This window comes from Apium graveolens, chromosome 1, assembly GCF_009905375.1.
Source record: "Apium graveolens cultivar Ventura chromosome 1, ASM990537v1, whole genome shotgun sequence".
NCBI classification, from domain to species: domain Eukaryota; kingdom Viridiplantae; phylum Streptophyta; class Magnoliopsida; order Apiales; family Apiaceae; genus Apium; species Apium graveolens.
The window spans coordinates 97,207,963-97,228,222 of NC_133647.1; the positions used below are offsets into that span (position 1 = coordinate 97,207,963).

The following is a 20,260-nucleotide window of genomic DNA, read 5'->3' on the forward strand; positions in this document are numbered from 1 at the left end:
TTAACCAAGGTTTCAAAGTAATGCGAGGGGTAATGGTTTGTTCGCGAAACGCCGTTACTTAAAACGGTCGTTTCTCCTAAACCGTACATCCGATTCAAGCGTACCACATATCAAAACGAAGATCGTAACATGAACTATCTAATCACAGCAATGGTCAAAACCTAATAGTGAGTTCACGGGTCCTGATATTAAGAACAAAAGCAGTCTAAGGTAAATCGGGCATTACGACGGCTATGTGTACGCGATTACCAATATTTATACCACTCCAATTCCTTACCAATTCACTACAAACCACCCAACCATCAACAATACATCAAACAAAACTTAGATCAAGGCAAAGTCAGTCCATAATCTCAAGGTTTTCCAACTCATTCAACCATAAACATGATCTACTAACTATAACTTAAGATTCATTAACCATTAACCAAGATTCATATCCAAAATCACCACAAATCCAACCAAACTATCTAACATACATGGATCTTGCTATACATACATGGATATTTCTATATATACATTAATCCATCTATAAACTCATCAAAACTCAAAGTTCAAACTATAAGTTAAAGGTGAAAGTTGTTTATACCTCCTTGAAGCTTCCTAACACAACCCAAGAGCTTTGAATGCCTAAAAGAACCTTGATCCTTGCTTGTATAACCTTAACATTTCATAAAAATGAAGAAAACTAACATTTGTTCTTGAAAGTTACTATTCATCATCACTTTTGATGATTTTTTTGCCTAGGTTAAGAATGGAATTTGGCTTCCAAACTTCTACCATGCATTCACCAGTAGGTAAGGAAGCTATGGTAATTACCTTGTGATTTTAGAGCAAGAGAAGCTAAGATTTGTTTTTTGAAGAAAACCAACCGAGAGTTTAGGTGGGGAGAAGAAGAAAGCTTGCTTGATTCTTGAATTCTAAAGTTTGTGAAATGATTTGCTTGGCTAGGATTAATCCTTGGTAAATATCTTCCTTTAACTTTAATAAAGTGATGACATCACCTCCATTACATCATCACAAGGACACTTGTCCAAACCTTATGGTTGGATGATGTCACGACCCACTAATCCCATCTGATTAGTGCTTAATTACTTGGCTAATGGTCGTTATCTGTTTTACGGTTCGCTTAGCTTTCGTTCTCGTTTATCGTTTGAGAGATCATACCCGGGATCTTATTACTTGGGTTCCCCTAAACCTTTCTCAATATTTTATATTGCTTTTATGATCCTCTCTTATAATCCTTGAATTTAAATCCGTTTAATCATGTTACCTTATACTCAATTCTTTCGGTACCTGGTGGATTTTCAGGAAAAAATCAAAGTGTTCGAATTTGGATTCTGACAATCTTTACATACACTTATTTACTTTATGGAATAGTAATACGATCTTAGAATTTCCATAACAGTACTCCTATATAGTGTGGTCTGATAATTTTCCTTAATCAGCATCATCAGCAAAAGTTACTATTCATCAGGGTTTCAAAAATTCCAAAAATTGGGGTTATTACAGTCTCCCCTCCTTAAAAGGATTCTATCCCGGAATCAGATAGAAAATGAATAGGGATACTCTCTTAGCATTGCACTTTCTAACTCTCATATAAATTTTCCCATATTGTGGTTCTACCACCAAACTCTGACTAGTTTCATAACCCTTCCTGGTTGCTCCATATAGGTTACGTCTGGTTGCATGTCTATGCGCTCATATGCCCCTATTTGTCTGGCATCCGGATTACACTTCCTTAACATTGATACGTGGAACACGTTATGAACTTGCTACAGGTTCGGGGGTAGGGCTAGCTCATATGCTAACTTCCCAATATGTCTTAATATCTCCAAGGGTCCAACAAATTGTAGACTTAGCTTTCCTTTCTTTCCGAACCTCATCAATCCTTTCCAAGGGACACCTTTAACATTACTTGGTCCCCTATTTCCTAATACTCTTTGTCCTTTCGAGTCAAATCAGTATACCTCTTATGTCCATCTTGGGCTACTACCAGCAGTCCACTGATTAGATCTATTGTATCCCTGGTCCTTTGGACTACTGCTGGTCCGAGCATCTTGCGCTCTACAACTTCATCCTAACATAAGGGAGATCGACATTGCCTTCCCTCAAGGATCTCATAAGGCGACATCTTGATAATGACATATGATCTATTATCGTAAGAAAACTCAATCCGCATTAAGTGATCATTCCAATTTCTTTCAAGTCTATTGCACAGACTCTCATTATAGCTTCTAGCATTATAGCTTTTGCTTCTCAATACCCATTCTTTTCCATTTCGTAATCGCTACTATCTTCCGTTTCTAATATTATACTGGTTATACTTTTGCTCGTTAGCGTTCTATAACCTTTCAATAATCGCGTCAACCTTAGTATCACGAACGCGTTAGAATCAGAATACCACCATACTTGATACCACTTCATCTCTAGCTGCCTCCATCTTCGAAAGCTTGGTCATTCATATAGAAGTAAAAGAATTCATTGAGAGATCACTATGATCATGAACACTTGTTCTATTGCATAGTTAGTACAGAAGGTGGCCAGCCTTTAGTACTTGACAAGCAATTAAACAACATGTGGTATCCTACTAGGCTTCCATCACAAAGATAGATAGTCATTCGGCAATACCTCCTCTTCTGGAAGGGTTGTTCTTCTCAGCTTACATTCAATGAAAAGAAGAGAAAAGAACGAAATGAAGAGAATTATATATATATGTAAAAAAAAAATACTGCCACAAAATATCTGGCTTGGAATCTACCTCTGAACTATAGAGGTTTGTCATAGGAGAACAAAACATATACATATAAATATCAACATCAGGTATTATAGCATCGTATTTCACATGCCTAAATATTTTTGATATTATGTCCATCATTCTATGGACCCATGCTCTTGCTCGAGCTTATACACAATCACCTTTGAAACTCCCTCGACATCAAAAATCGAATCTGGGATCTCATTCTAGACATCATTGTTAGTAGAATTCTATGCTTGCACCGCAACCTTCCTCGTATAGTAATACGACTCTCTATTGATAAGAAGGAATAAGTATTCAATATGTAAATAATCGACTTAATTAGTCTATTAATGATAACTTATACATCACCACAACTCGATTAGTGGTACCCAATCTCAACATCCATTACACTACAACTCTCACAGTTGTAATCGGCTCATTATTCAAAGAATCGTTGCTGAATTACTAGGGTCCACCACTGACCTACTGTCGTCATTCGTTTTCCTTGGAATATTAATAGCTAACCATACGGAGTCCATACCTGTCGTATCAAATTCTTCTAAGGAGTTAACATAATCACCATTCATAATTCATGAAGAACACTCCAGATCCTGACGTACTTTCATGACATGAAGCAGATAAAATTGCAGAAGAGTTTCAATAAAAGTAACGATAGCAGGTTAATACCATTCTTAATCATATGTCTATATTAGGAGACATGCATCTCAAAGGTTCATTTAGTCATTTCGTAACATGGTCCTGGCTTATCTCCAGATAGTACCTTCTAAGATAGATAGCCCGCTCATGGCGATTACACGAATTAAACCTTTACCAAACTACTATTACGGTTGGGTATTGCACAGTCATCAGAAGGAATGTCAGTCTTCCAAACCATAATACAACCTTCAGGGCTTCAACCATCATCACTGTATTCCTCTGGCACGAGCGCCTATAATTATCCTCTTACATTTAAAGTGTCGGCCACCTCTTTGGCCTTTCCTGATAGTAAAATTTCCTTACAATCAATGTTATTTTAACCACCTCCAAATAAATTTTCTACCTCATTTCCAATCACTGCTTGTGTGAAAATGCTCTTCCTTACGCTTTGGTAAAAAAATATATCACCATTTTTCCATAAGTTATTGCCTCGGTCTTTTAGAGGTTAATATTGTCACGACTGACTCTCGATCATACTTCAGACGTCTCTTATCTTGGGTCCTACTTGTTTTCACCAATCTCGACCTTCATTGGGTCAATCTATACTTTCTTATGGTTCAACACGTGCCCACCTGACATTATTATAATTCACATATCCTTTATCAAAATTTCTATTCTTGAGAACTTTGAATATTTCCTTTTTCCTTGTAAAACCTCTAAGGTTATCCTTGAATCGTTCCTCCTGTATTCCCTAGATGCAGGGCATGTCAAAATACCATTTACTAATACTACAACCATTGTCTATGTACTTCTGAAAAATTTCTCTACTGATCTTTAAAGGTTGTTGTTACCTTAGTCCTTCGTTCCATACTACCCAAACTCATAATGTCCCTATTAAGGGTGAAATGCCAACCTTTATGGATTCCTCTATGGTTCATCTCAAGTTATCGAGGTTCCATCCTTAATTCCACCTTTTTTAAAAAGGTACTTGCATCCTTCCATAGATAAATCAAGTCATGTATCCCTGATAAGGGTGTCTTATTCAATCATTCCCATCTCGATAGTATATGCCTAATTTCATAATAACATCTGTATTCAAAATGAGGTCAATCAATATGGCCTCTAAAAGATAGCAACGGTTATCTACTTTTCTTTCCTGATTTGGTAATGATAACAGGGATGTTCTGGAAGATATTGGTTGTGTTCAACGTGAACTTCTTCTTAATACCTCCTTATTTACTTTTGTTGTTTATCTCAACAGTCATCTCAATATTGGGATATCTTTCATACCTGGTGTCTCCCTTTCTGGGTATCATGCCCCCGGTCTTACACTTCACATTCTTGAAGGTCACTTCCTTCATCCAATTTTCCTAATTTCTTACTTTCTTGTATCATCAATCTATCTGCGTCTCATTGTGTATCCTTCGAACTATCTCAAGGTTTCCTCGAATCCTCCCAACTTAAAGGGGGTACAATATATATATCTCTTATGCCTTCAACCATCAACTTTAACTCATGGTGAATCACCCTCATCCTGATGATTACATACTTTTCTATTTCTATTGCTATGAGTCTTTAGGGTTTCCTCATACCTAACTCCCTTATCATTCCTCAAACTCTATTGCCTTTATATTCCTTTCCACTTCAGTTTCTTTTTATTTACCTCTCTCTTACAATCATTTCACGAACCCACTAATCATTGACTTCAAACATCACGTCGTTCTGGGATTCTTGTCCTTCAGACGAATCTTAACAACTTTTACGATCTTAGATTCATAATTCATCATACTCGTTCACCTTTGTTCTGGCTCTAAAACTTTTACACTATCTCCATAACCTTGGGAATTACTTTCTCGAAAACAATTGACTGAACTTTAATCAGTTTATCATAACCTCTAGCTCCGTGCCTTTCTTGGTCTTTCACCTGCGGGTGGCCTCTCTCTTAGGAAGGTAAGTGGAAAAATAGTCTTTTGCACATCGTCAATCATTTAGAATCTCAATTGATTCCTCTATTTCCTTTAGCCAGGCTTTTGCCTTGACTGGGTCAACTTGTTCCTTGGAACTCTGAGAGCTTAGTGACTTAAAGGTCCGGAAAGATTTTCTCACCGCATTGTTTCCTCAGGGTGGTGGTTGGCGATAATAGTATAAGTTTTGTTTAGGCAGATCCATGGATTGCCCAATAGGAGTACCGTCCTGGTTCTCCCTGTCTTGCTCGACTTCTGTTTCCTCAGTATGAAATGTTTCATCCTTCTCCCAAAATCAGGGTTATCTTATACGTTAAAATCCTTGTTTTTCATTTCATTATATTATGGGTTCTTTCTTTCTTGATGGCGACCTCCCTGACAATCACATTCAGGGTCTGCCCTAAATCTTATTCCTCAAACTATGACTTTCATCTAAGATCCCGTCCTTAAGCTCTTGAATGTTTGGAACCAAAATTCTGTAAGAACACCTCATTATTCCCTTATCATCTTTCTCAGTATTAATCTCTTCTCTATGTGTTGGCTCTCTGCCTTCATTCATCACTTTTTCTTGGCACAATATGATCTTTTCCAATAATTCGGGCGGTATTACAATCTCAAACAGCTTTTCGGTACCGGCTCCGGTTACCTTCACTTCTATTTCCATTTTCTCAGAATCTCTTATTAACTCTCCCAAAGACATTTTCATCTTGAGTCTCTCTTTTATACTAAGGGCGTTAGCCACCATTTTGGCTTTCCCTGTATGATTAAGAATCTCATAATCGTAATCTTTGATTAGCTCTAACCACCTCCTCTAGCGCATGTTGAGCTCTTTCTGCGTGAAAATGTACTAGACCACTCACGGCTTATGTAAATCTCGCACTTCTCTCCATACAAGTAGTGCCTCAAATCTTTAGGGCAAAACTATTACCACGAGCCCAAGCTCATGGGTGGGGATATCGAATTTTATATTCCCTTAGTTGTCTTGATGCATACGCGATTACCTTGATGTGCTGTATAAGAAGCACCCTAATTCCTTATGCGAAGTGTCACTACAAATCAAAAAAAATATCTCCTTTTCCATCCGGCAACGCCAATATAGGGGTCGTCACCAATCTTTGCTTCAGTTCTTGGAAGATGTTCTCGCATTTCTCTGTCCATTCTAACTTCTCAGTCTTACGAGTAAGCTGTGTTACAGGGGATGCGATCTTTGCAATCTTGAACGAACCTCCGGTAGTAACCGGCCAATCCTACCTCTGGTAGTCACCCTGACTACGGTCATTAATTCCTTAGCGATCATCTCTTCAGTCTTGTTAGGATCCTCCACGGGATCCTTCTCAGCAACAATCCTTTCTGGGACAACATCCTCAACCGTTACATCCTCAATATGATTATCATCCGGTCCCTCATTAGGGTGCTCCACTGGATCCAAAATCGGATCCCCAATATGTAGTAAAACATCATCATATTATTGCTCTTGGACTTCAGGGCTCGGAGTCCCACTACCATATACGATAACGAGCTATGCTTTTATCACGATATTTATAAGGGTTCCCATAAGGGGTTTTAACTGTCAGTACTACATTAGGTAGTTCGACTATGAACTTGGCAAGAGTTCTTATTATCTTAGTGAACTTATCATTTTAACGACGCATCATCTCTGAGGTTTATAACGCTTAGCTCTGATACCATTTCTCTAACACCCCCAGATCCGGGGTCGGGGATTCGGGTTGTCACGAGTTCCATTTCCCTTAATAACACCCAATCTTAATAAACAATCAACAACTATGTACTGTGACCCCACAATAAACACACACACCACAAGTTATAGTCTCAGAGATGAATATCTAAAAACAACACGAGTCATTTTATTCCACAATTATATGCCATTACACCTTAAAAGGGTTTCTGAATAAATTTACATTTCTTTGCCATTATTACAATTCATAAAGATACATAAGTCTGGTACATCAAAAGTTGAAAGCCTAGCCTATTGGTAGTTCCTACCTCAGCTACAGCGACATCAACGCCTATAGGAAACTGCAGAACGTTTCCTATCCACTCGCGAATTGGGAGCTTGGTCATGTTCATCATATCTATCTATTGTTGTGTGATGAAAAAAGAAAGCAAGGGTGAGCAACAAGCCCACCGAAATAATATGTATAATAATTAACAATATATGAGCATTCTCATAGTACTCATGAAAGTCTTGGTCAAGAAGAAATGAACCAAGTTTGATATCTTAACGCGACCAAGTCGCACAATAATCAGTATATATGTATATATACTTTTCAAAATCTTGGAAATCCTCTTCCATGCATAATATACATAGGGTTCCAATTTATAACTGTATAAAAATATCGTTGCAAGGTGATCTCATATATCTAGCCTTGTCTCAACGTTTTTCTGAAAATCTTTGTCATGCATAAGATAATCATTAACCAGATATAAGTTAAAAGATGAAGTTACAAGATACCCCAATATACTTATATCTTTTCCAAATACTACTTGAACTGCCACCGTTCAAGTTATAACCAGTTTCAAAAGTTCATCATATAGATGAGACTACAAAATAAGACTTGCATAGATTCGATCTTTGAAATATTATTGAATGAAATGAAGTTACGAGATACTTCATTAAGTCCCGATATATATATATATATATATATATATATATATATATATCCATATATATCTCTCATACATTTCCTGAAAACCTCTGTCATGTAAAGTATGAACAGAGTTGCAATATCCAATGAATTTTGGGAAGAAAAGAATTTTGGCATAAACCTGATATCTTGCTGATCAGGCAAAGATACCAATAAGTAACCTTTTCTACTAGTAGATGGACGAATTCCCCACTGGTCATCACCCTGGCCGCATTAGGACCTATGCTGGACTGCCACTCAGCCACTTACGCATTGATGGACTCCCACTGAGCCACTTACACTTTCATGGACGCCCACTGAGCCCATGTTGCTTATGCCGACTCAAATAGATGGACTTACTTCCCGAACGTTGGGCAAGTAATAGAAATATTTTCTCAAAACAGCAACCTTGTTGCGAATATAAAATACACCACAGAGCCGGATCCCTTAGGTTTTCAGCGAGCATTTAAATCCCCTTTGAAAGGAAGATCTTAAATATAAAAATGGGTTTTGGGATCCTCTCTAACTTTTAAAATCATTTTGAAGACTCGAAAATATTTTTAAGAATGTTTGGAGTAATGCTGATATAGTAAAATAAATTAGTCCCGATATGTTGGAGAAAATATCTGAATATTATTACTTAAATAATATTCCTATAAAGGATAATCCTTATAAAAATAATTGAAGTAGAAGTTTTAAAACTCATACTTGAAATGAATAATAAATAACCAAAGATATACTTATACGAAAGCACGATCTTTATTTGAATAATCGAAAATAAGTTTGATTATCGAAACATTATTCTTTAATAAAATAAAGAATATTATTTAATAAAATAAGCGGAGTCATAAGTCCTTGAATTAATATTCAAAAATAATATTCATTAAATAAAGTAAGCGGAGTCATAAGTCCTCGAATGAATATTCAAAAATAATATTCATTAAATAAAGTAAGCGGAGTCATAAGTCCTCGAATGAATATTCAAAATAATATTCATTAAATAAAATAAAGTTATCGAATAAACCTTATTCGATTAATAGTTTTGAAAACTATATCAATATATATATATATATATATATATTAATATATATATATATATATATATATATATTATACTCGGGAACATCGACTCCCGGTTTAGAAAATGTTCACCTTTGGGTCCCCTATACTAAGGGTATATGCAACTACTGCTTATCTCTAGCATAGGTATTATGTAACTTATAAGCATTTGATTCAACAATTAGATATCAAGATTATGAAACATACATGCATATATACCATATCAGCATGCTCCAATATATAGAAAAATTTGCTAATAACAATCATACACTTATCACAAGATAATGCATATACATATATTTACATCACAACAACAGTATAGCGGGTAGAAAACTTGCCTGAGCGACTGGGGGTGGTAAAAGTCCTGGGATGAGTCTGGTAACCTATAAATAACATATAAGTTGGAATTAAACCAAAGTCAGTTAAGAATCTAGACTTTAACCAATTGAACCATAGGGTTTGCTTATGTCCCTTCTACGCTTCACGAATCACGTAGGTCGTTCGAGTACCCTCGGCTCCACCATATTTAATAAATTAACCATTAAGAATTTTAAGGCGATTCTTTTGCGAGTACCCTAACAACTGCCTAATCCACTTTACATAATTGTTTCATACTCCAATTAGTCATTTAAGGACCTTAACCAAGGTTTCAAAGTAATGCGAGGGGTAATGGTTCGTTCGCGAAATGCCGTTACTTAAAACGGTCGTTTCTCATAAACCGTACATCGGATTCAAGCGTACCACATATCAAAACGAAGCTCGTAACATGAAATATCTAATCATGGCAATGGTCAAAACCTAATAGTGAGTTCACGGGTCCTGATGTTAAGAACAAAAGCAGTCTAAGGTAAATCGGGCATTACGACGGCTATGTTTACGCGATTACCAATATTTATACCACTCCAATTCCTTACCAATTCACTACAAACCACCCAACCATCAACAATACATCAAACACAACTTATATCAAGGCAAAGTCAGTCCATAATCTCAAGGTTTTCCAACTCATTCAACCATAAACATGATTTACTAACCATAACTTAAGATTCATTAACCATTAACCAAGATTCATATCCAAAATCACCACAAATACAACCAAACTATCTAACATACATGGATCTTGCTATACATACATGGATATTTCTATATATACACTAATCCATCCATAAACTCATCAAAACTCAAAGTTCAAACTATAAGATAAAGGTGAAAGTTGTTTATACCTCCTTGAAGCTTCCTAACACAACCCAAGAGCTTTGAATGCCTAAAAGAACCTTGATCCTTACTTGTATAACCTTAACATTTTATAAAAATGAAGAAAACTAACATTAGTTCTTGAAAGTTACTATTCATCATCACTTTTGATGATTTTTTTGCCTAGGTTAAGAATGGAATTTGGCTTCCAAACTTCTACCATGCATTCACCAGTAGGTAAGGAAGCTATGGTAATTACCTTGTGATTTTAGAGCAAGAGAAGCTAAGATTTGGTTTTTGTAGAAAACCAACCGAGAGTTTAGGTGGGGAGAAGAAGAAAGCTTGCTTGATTCTTGAATTCTAAAGTTTGTGAAATGATTTGCTTGGCTAGGATTAATCCTTGGTAAATATCTTCCTTTAACTTTAATAAAGTGATGACATCACCTCCATTACATCATCACAAGGACACTTGTCCAAACCTTATGGTTGGATAATGTCACAACCCATTAATCCTATCTGATTAGTGCTTAATTACTTGGCTAATGGTCGTTATCTGTTTTACGGTTCGCTTTGATTTCGTTCTCATTTATCGTTTGAGAGATCATACCCGGGATCTTATTACTTGGGTTCCCCTAAACCTTTCTCAATATTTTATATTGCTTTTATGATCCTCTCTTATAATCCTTGAATTTAAATCCTTTTAATCATGTTACCTTATACTCAATTCTTTCGGTACCTGGTGGATTTTCGGGAAAAAATCAAAGTGTTCGAATTTGGATTCTGGCAATCTTTACACACTTATTTACTTTATGGAATATTAATACGATCTTAGAATTTCCATAACAGTACTCCTATATAGTGTGGTCTAATAATTTTCCTTAATCAGCATCATCAGCAAAAGTGACTATTCATCAGGGTTTCAAAACTTCCAAAAATTGGGGTTATTACATATACCACTTAGAACGTCTAATAATAGCTTAAATTGATGTCTTGAAATCAATTATTTTGTGTATTTGATGCGTTTTTCTAGTGTTTGTGCATTTCAAGGTATTATTTCCATTTCTGGAGAGATGTCATCAAGAATAAGGCTTGGCATGTGTTTGGCATTGCAAGTGGGAAGATGGGAGCAGAATGCAGCAAAGAACGGGAGGAAAAATAGAGCATTTTCCAGAAGGGGTCTGAGCGCCCGCTCAGCAGCCGCTCAGCTCTGCTGAGCGACCGCTCAGGAAGCTGAGCGCCCGCTCAGGAATGTTGAGTGGCCGCTCAGGGACGGAAATTTAAAATAATTATTTTAGAGTCCTGATTCTGTTAAGCTTCCAACTTCTGAGTTAGCTGGGTTTTATGGGACTCCTATATAAGTAGTTTTCAAAGACGTTTCACAGTGTGTTGAATCGTAGTATTAATCGAGGAGCGAGGAGATAAGGAAGAAGACTGTTTTAGCACACCGCAACGAAGAGGAAGCATATTTTCTTGTGATTCTTTATTTTGTTGTAATGTTGGATGCTAGTTTTCTTTACTTTGAACCTATTTACTCTTGTGACGTACTCTGGTTTAATATAAGTAGTTTTAATGATTCTCGTTTGTTATATCATGTTTTCATATGAACCCATGCTGACGATGAGTTCTATCATGGGCTAATCGTGATCATGGGGTCCTAACGGATTTACTATGGAATTCTTTAGTTAGTTGTTTAATACCTTAGTGTGTGATGATTGTATGATATCTAGTATTGGTTGTGCTTATTCGTCTTATGTGCGTCGCGAACATATAAGATAGGGTGTTAATCTCTTGTGAAGCGACGGTGAATCTTGAGCTTTAGAACTTGCCATGCTAGCATAGGTTCATGTATGTGTATGCATGATTAGTGGGTAACTCTAACCATTTTACTTGCCCTGTGTAATCATAAGGAATAACTTGTGCTTAAATAGTTATGTTGTCAAATTCTGTAGACATATAGGGTCTCAATATAATTGATGCCTATTCAACTTCTGTCTTAATTGGGGATGCTTGGTAGAATGGTATTAGTACAATGAAAGTTGGCTTTTAGCAGTTTCGTGTTGTTCGATTAATATCATCAATGTTACATGCTAAGGGTAATGACAATGAGTATTGAAGGAAGTAGTAATGAAGTTGTGATCTCATGTGTGTTTTAATATTGTTAATTCAAGTGGCAATTAAGTGCTTAATTCTCATATTTAATTATAGTTAATAATTAGTTAATCAACTCTAAGTGTTATTGTCTTAACATTGAGAAGTAATTATACATTGGTGAGTGAGTATTAATTGAACATAATTAGTCTGAGTCTCTGTGGGAATGAACTAGAAAGTATTCTATATTACTTGCGAACGCGTATACTTGCGTGTATTATTAGCGCATTTTTCCGCCCTAACAAGTTTTTGGCGCCGCTGCCGGGGACTCGGCATATTTGTTTAGTTTATGTACTTACCATCAGTGGTCATTAGGACTCATTGATTAAGATGTGTTACTTATTGTTTCCGGTTGTGTTTCAGGTACTTTAGCGAGCGTTTATGCAAACACGTTCTCGTACTCGCAAGAGGACTTTAGATACGGCTGAGGAGACAGACGAAGTTCTTGATATTCTAGAGAAGATAGATTTTGAAGATTCGGATTCAGGAAGTGAGCAGAAAGAGCCAGTAATCATGGGTGATCGTATAGTTCCGGCAGATCCAACTCTTATGGATTTTCTCGGCCTAAAATTGATGACATTCAGTCTAGCATCATGCACCTGGATATTGAGGCCAATAACTTTGAAATCAAGCCGGGCACTATTCAGATGGTGCAGAATTCCGTTTCTTTCGGAGGTGCTGCGACTGAAGACCCCAACATGCACATAAGGAATTTTGTCGAGATCTGTAGTACTTTCAAATATAATGGTGTGACTGATGAGGCTATCAAGCTGAGGCTTTTCCCATTCTCATTGAGGGATAAAGCTAAGGACTGGTTACATTCTGAACCAGCTGGGTCCATCACTACTTGGCAAGATATTGCACTGAAGTTTCTGGTGAAGTTCTATCCAATGGCGAAAACTGCGGCTATGAGGAGTGCTCTTACTCAGTTTGCGCAGCAACCTACAGAATCCATGTGCGAAGCTTAGGAGCGCTACAAGGAAATGTTGAGAAAGTGTCCACATCATGGTATTCCTGATTGGATGTGATCACTGGTTTCTATAATGGTTTGGGGGCCCAATCTCGGCCCATGCTCGATGTAGCAGTTGGAGGCGCCTTGAGGGCCAAAAGCTTACTGAGGCTTATAATCTGATTGAGACTATGGCTGCAAATGAGCATCAAAACCCAACTTAAAGAATGATGCCTGGGAAGGTAGCAGGTATTCTGGAAGTTGATGCAACTATAGTTATTGCAGCGCAACTCCAAGCGTTGTCTATGAAGGTCGATTCTTTAGCCACCTATGAAGTCAATCAGATAGCTATGGTCTGTGAGCTTTGTGCAGGTTCTCATACTACGGATCAGTGTTCTCTTATTAATGAATCTGTTCAGTATGTGAACAATTATCAGCGACGCAGCAGCCTGTGCCAGCTACTTATCATCCTAACAACAGAAATCATCCAAATTTTAGCTCGAGTAATAATCAGAATGCTATTCAACAACCATATCAGCAAGGCGTAAGTAAGCAGTTTAATCCGCCTGGATTCCAGCAACCACAGCATTATGCTCAAAGGCAATCATATCCTCAACAAGGAGGTGCAGCTCCACCTTCCAGTGCTGATTTCGAGGAACTCAAGCTGTTATGCAAAAGTTAGGCTGTTTCTATCAAGACCTTGGAAAATCAAATCGGTCAAATAGCCAATACAGTGCTCAATCATCAACCTGGCACACTTCCCAGTGATACTGAAGTGCCAGGCAGGAAGGAAGCTAAAGAGAAAGTCAAGGCTATTACCTTAAGGTCTGGAAAAGTTGCTGATGTTGACAAAGCAAAAGATGGAAAAGCTGAAGTTGGTGATGAAGAAGCTAAGCAAAGGGAGAAAGCGGCGGAACCAAGGAAGACTACTGTTGAACACACTCTGCCTGAGGGTAATACAGGGGATAAACAGCTCTATCCTCCACCACCTTTCCCTAAGAGATTGTAACAACAAAAGCTGGATAAGCAGTTCGGTAAGTTTCTGAAGGTGTTCAAGAAACTTCACATCAACAAACCTTTCGCCGAGGCTCTGGAGCAAATGCCTAGTCATGCGAAATTTATGAAGAGTATTCTTTCAAGGATGGTGAAACTGGATGACCTTGAGACCGTTGCTCTAACGGAAGAGTTCAGTGCTGTGCTGTAACAAAAATTACCTCCAAAGCTTAAAGATCCAGGTAGCTTCACCATTCCTTGCACCATTGGCCAGTTGTCTTTTGACAAGTGCCTGTGTGATTTGGGAGCAAGCATCAATCTGATGTCGTTGTTGATCTTCAAAAAGTTGAATTTTCCTGATCCAAAGCCCACCTACATGTCTCTACAATTGGCTGATAGTTCTATTACATACCCACGAGGCATAGTGGAGGATGTGCTAGTAAAGGTGGATAATCTCTTCTTTCCTGCAGACTTTGTTATTCTGGATTTCAAGGAAGATAAGAAGATTCCCATAATCTTGGGGAGACCTTTCTTGGCTACAGGCTGTACCTTGATAGATGTGCAGAAAGGTGAACTTACTCTGTGGGTGCAGGATCAGGATGTGACATTCAATGTATTCAAAGCGATGAAATTCCCTACAGAAGATGAGGAGTGCTTAAAGGTGGATTTTATTGATTCTGCGGTTACTTCAGAACTTGATCATATGTTAATGTCTGATGCATTAGAGAAAGCCTTAGTGGGGGATTTCGACAGTGAGGATGAGGATGGCAATGAGCAACTACAATATCTAAATACTTCTCCTTGAAGGAGAAAGCTAGACATGCCATTTGAATCTCTTGGTACTTCTGACCTCAAAAATGCTGAAGGAAAGCTCAAACCATCTATTGAGGAAGCACGTACCTTGGAGCTTAAACCATTACCTGAACACTTGAGGTATGCTTTTTTAGGTGATGCATCTACTTTACCTGTTATTATTGCATTTGACCTTTCAGGAAGTAAGGAGGACAAGCTCCTGAGGATCTTGAGAGAATTCAAATTGGCTATCGGATGGACTATAGCAGACATCAAAGGGATCAGCCCTTCATACTGCATGCATAAAATTCTGCTAGAGGAACGCAGTAAGCCGACTGTTGAGCAACAACGAAGACTTAATCCTATCATGAAAGAAGTGGTGAAGAAAGAAATTCTGAAGTGGCTGGATGCAGGAATCATTTATCCTATTTCTGACAGTTCTTGGGTGAGCCCCGTGCAATGTGTACCTAAGAAAGGAGGTATTACTGTGGTAGCAAATGAGAAAAACGAGCTCATCCCCACTCGAACAATCATAGGATGGAGGGTATGCATGAACTACAGAAAGTTGAACAAGGCCACAAGGAAGGATCACTTCCCTCTTCCATTTATTGATCAGATGCTTGACAGGTTGGCCGGTCATCAGTATTATTGTCTTCTGGATGGTTATTCGGGGTATAATCAGATATATATTACACCAGAGGATCAAGAAAAGACTACCTTCACGTGTCCATTTGGCACGTTTACTTTTCGCAGAGTTTCGTTTGGCTTATGTGGCGCACCAGCCACTTTTTAGAGATGTATGATGGCTATATTCTTTGATATAATTGGAAATAATGTCGAGGTGTTCATGGACGACTTCTCCGTCTTTGGACATTGGTATGATGAATGTTTGAATAATCTTCATGCGGTGCTCAAAAGGTGTGTGGAAACTAATTTGGTGCTCAATTGGGAAAAATGTCACTTTATGGTGCGTGAAGGCATTATTCTTGGGCATAAGGTCTCTAGCAAGGGTCTTGAGGTGGACAAAGCCAAGGTGGGAATCATTGAAAATCTTCCACCACCTATTTCTGTGAAAGGAATCCGTAGTTTTCTTGGTCATGCGGGTTTTTATCGGCGTTTCATCAAGGACTTTTCGAAGATATCTAAGTCGTTGTGCAACTTGCTCGAGAAGGATGTGCCTTTCAAATTTGATGATGAATGCTTGACGGCATTCGAGACTCTCAAGAAGAGTTTGATAACTGCACCTGTTATAACGGCACCTGATTGGACAAAGCCTTTTGAGATGATGTGTGATACGAGTGATTATGCGGTGGGCGCAGTTCTTGGGCAGCACAAGAATAATCTCTTTCATGTGGTCTACTTTGCTAGTAAGACTTTAAATGGATCTCAAATGAACTACACCACTACTGAGAAGGAGCTCTTGGATATAGTCTTTGGTTTCAAAAAATTTCGATCTTATTTGCTTCGGATAAAGGTGATAGTGTTCACTAATCATGCGGCCATCCGCTATTTGGTTTCCAAGAAGGATTCGAAGCCTAGACTCATTCGTTGGGTGCTCTTGCTACAGGAATTTGAGTTAGATATCAAGGATCGAAAAGGTACTGAGAATCAAGTAGCTGACCATCTCTCTAGATTGGAGAATCCTGAATCTAATTCACATGATAAGACATTGATCAACGAATCTTTTCTGGATGAGCAATTGTTCGCAGTTCAGGAGGTAGAGCCATGGTTCGCAGATATTTTGAATTATCTTGTCAGCAATATAATGCCGCCTAATATGAATACAGCTCAAAAGAAGAAGTTTCTGTATGAGGTGAAGTGGTATATGTGGGATGAACTATATTTGTTTAGACAGGAAGCTGACCAGATCATCAGGAGATGTATCTCATTCTGTGAGACGGAGGGGATATTATGAGACTGCCACTCCACAGTTTATGGTGGACATTATGGTGGTGAGAAGACGATAGCTCGTATTCTGCAAGCAGGTTTTTTCTGGCCTACTTTGTTTAAGGATGCTCATCAGTTCATTTTAAGGTGTGATCGTTGCCAAAGAGTGGGGAATCTCATGAGGAAGGATGATATGTCGTTAAATGTGATGCTTAAAGTCGAGGTCTTTGATGTTTGGGGAATCGATTTCATGGGGCCATTTGTTTCGTCCTATAATAATCAGTACATATTGCTGGCAGTCGATTATGTCTCAAAATGGGTAGAAGTCAAAGCTCTGTCGACGAATGATGCAAAGGTAGTGTTGAATTTTCTTCATAAGCAGATTTTCACAAGGTTTGGAATGCCACGAGTAATCATAAGTGATGAAGGGTCACATTTCTGTAACCGTAAGTTCACTTCTATGATGCAGCGCTACAATGTGAATCATCATGTTGCTACTGCCTATCATCCGCAAACGAATGGTCAAGCGGAAGTGTCTAATAGAGAGATCAAGTGCATTTTAGAGAAGGTTGTTTGTCCGTCAAGGAAGGATTGGTCTTTAAAGCTCGATGAAGCTGTTTGGGCTTACAAAACAGCATACAAGACTCCACTTGGGATGTCCCCATTTCAACTTGTGTATGGTAAGGGATGTCATTTACCTGCGGAGCTTGAGCATAAGGCCTATTGGGCATTGAAGAAGTTGAACCTGGATCTAGATGCAGCTGGAAAGAAGCGAATGCTTCAGCTAAATGAACTTGATGAATTTCGACTCCAAGCGTACGAGAACAACAAAATGTACAAGGAAAAGTGAAAAGGTGGCATGACAGGAAGTTATATCCTAAGTCATTTGTGACGGGGCAACAAGTTCTTTTATTCAACTCTCATCTCCGACTTTTCCTGGAAAGTTGAAATCAAGGTGGTCTGGACCTTTTATTTTCAAAATTGTGTTTCCACATGGAGCGGTGGAGATTTTTGAGAATGATTCGGACCAAGCATTCAAGGTTAATGGTCAGCGTTTGAAGCATTACTATGGGGACATAACAAACCGGGAAGTGGTTAGTGCCGTTTTATTGTCAACTTGATTAAGGTACGCTACGTCAAGCTAATGACGAAAAAGAAGCGCTTCTTGGGAGGCAACCCATGATTTGTTGTTACAGGAACCCTTAGAAGTTAGTAACCTATCCAAAACCACAAAAAATCAGAAAAACAGGGCAAGAAAATTATTTTTCCAGAAGACCACTGAGCGCCCGCTCAGCAGACAGAAGACCACTGAGCGCCCGCTCAACAAGCTGAGCGCCCGCTCAGGGCCAGACTGGCGGAATTTTTTTAAGCCTTATAAAAATCCAAAAAAATCAGAAAAATCAAAAATCAAAACACAGCCCCACTACCCACGAATTATCTTCCCATTACCCACGTTTTTAACCCTCAAACCTACTCCTAATCAAATTTTACCCTAATCTCTACCCTATATATACATACAACTATTCCATTTACTCCCCCATACACTTTCAAACCTTAAACTCTCTACCATATTCAAAAACACAAATCTTAAACACTTTTTCTCAGTTTCGATGGCACCCAAGAGATCCAGGACTATTGATAGTAGCAGCACTGTTCCTACTGTTGATTCTTCAAGGGGTACTGTTGCTAGGCCTCGTTTGTTTGATAGGGCTGCTGAGGAGGAGTATACTAGGCTTCTGGGTAAGCCGATTTTGAAGGAGATGGGATTCTTACCATCGGGGAGGGATGGTGTGTTGTTGCCAATGATTGCTGAGAAGGGTTGGATTGCTTTTTGTGAGTCACCAGAGGCAGTTCCGATGAGCGTTGTTCGGGAGTTCTATGCGAATGCGAAGGCTGAAAAGAATGGGTTTTTTGTTGTGCGGGGGATGAAGGTGGATTATCACCCTGAGGCGATTCACCGTGTGATTGGGCAGTGACAGAGGAAGTCCATGGAGGAGAATTGGAACGAGAAGAGTGCTGAAGATTTTGACTTGGATTTGATTTGTGCTACTCTCTGTAGACCGGGCACGGTTTGGACTTTCAAGACTGGGACTAACGAGTATCGCCATTTTCCGGCGATTATGATGAATAGGTATGTCCGTGCATGGAATGCCTTTATTTGCGCTAATATTCTGCCTACTTCACATGCACATGAGGTTACAATTGAGCGAGCACAGTTGTTATGGGGTATTTTGAATGAGGAGTACTATATGGACCTTTGTGAGTTCATCTACCAAGGAATTCTGAAGTTTTTGAGAGGAGTTAAGCATATGAACATCCCTTATGCATCCACGGTTACAAAGCTTTGCCGAGCAGTGGGAGTTCAGTGGCCGTCTCACGAGCAGTTGCAGCTGCCGGCCGCTCCTATTAATTCCGGGACTCTGAATGCGATGCACGAGTGGACTAGTGGAGAGCCCGAGGAGCATGGGCTGAGTTATCGTCTTCCAAGAGGGCGTCCAGCACGTGGTGCTACCATGGCGAGACCAGGGCGTGATGAGGCAGGTTCTTCTAGAGCTCAGGAGGGTGCTGGGATTGCTGATGCCCAGTATAGGAGGCTGTCGAGAAGGACGGATGCTATGTACGAGACGCAAAGCAGGTTTGCTCAGGAGCTCATTCTTGCGCTTGGGACTGCTTTTAGAGGCCTTGGAGCTGACATCCAGTGGCCCATTTTTGGTGAGGACTCTGCGTATCCGCCTCCTGATACTCCACCCTCTGAGGGTGATGATGATGATGATCTCTCTGAGTAGGTATACCCTGTGTTCCTTTCTACTACCTTCACTGGGGACAGTGAAGATTTTAAGTTTGGGGGTGGTAGTTAAGGAATATTTTGTGTGTGTATCATATAGTTGCATATTCATGTAGTTTAGTTCATATAATTGCATATTTTTGCCATATAGTTTTTATTTTATTTTATTATTTTATAGCTTTATTTATCATGTCATTTAGCTCATGCATATACCATGATCCCTTTTGCGTTGCTTTTACCAATTGATTTGTGATGTTGATGCGAGTGTAGTGATATCGTTAAAGTGATGTTGAGTCTTGTAGGTTGACGTGCATGCTAGAAACACTTGTAATTTCACTAAGTCTTAGAGAATGCTTAAGGACTAGATTGTTGTCATGGTTTGATGGTTTTTAAGGTTAATCTATTGATTATGCTTAGAATTTATAATAGGTTCTTAGTGATAAAAGGCAT

General features: G+C 38.7%; 1 non-coding gene across 1 annotated transcript; it reads right to left on the reverse strand.

The window, feature by feature from the left end:
• Positions 1–13,309: 13,309 nt before the first annotated feature.
• On the reverse strand, positions 13,310–13,416 carry LOC141680437 (small nucleolar RNA R71). Its single transcript, XR_012558333.1, has one exon. It is a non-coding gene; the product is annotated as a small nucleolar RNA R71 (small nucleolar RNA).
• Between the last annotated feature and the right edge of the window lie 6,844 nt (positions 13,417–20,260).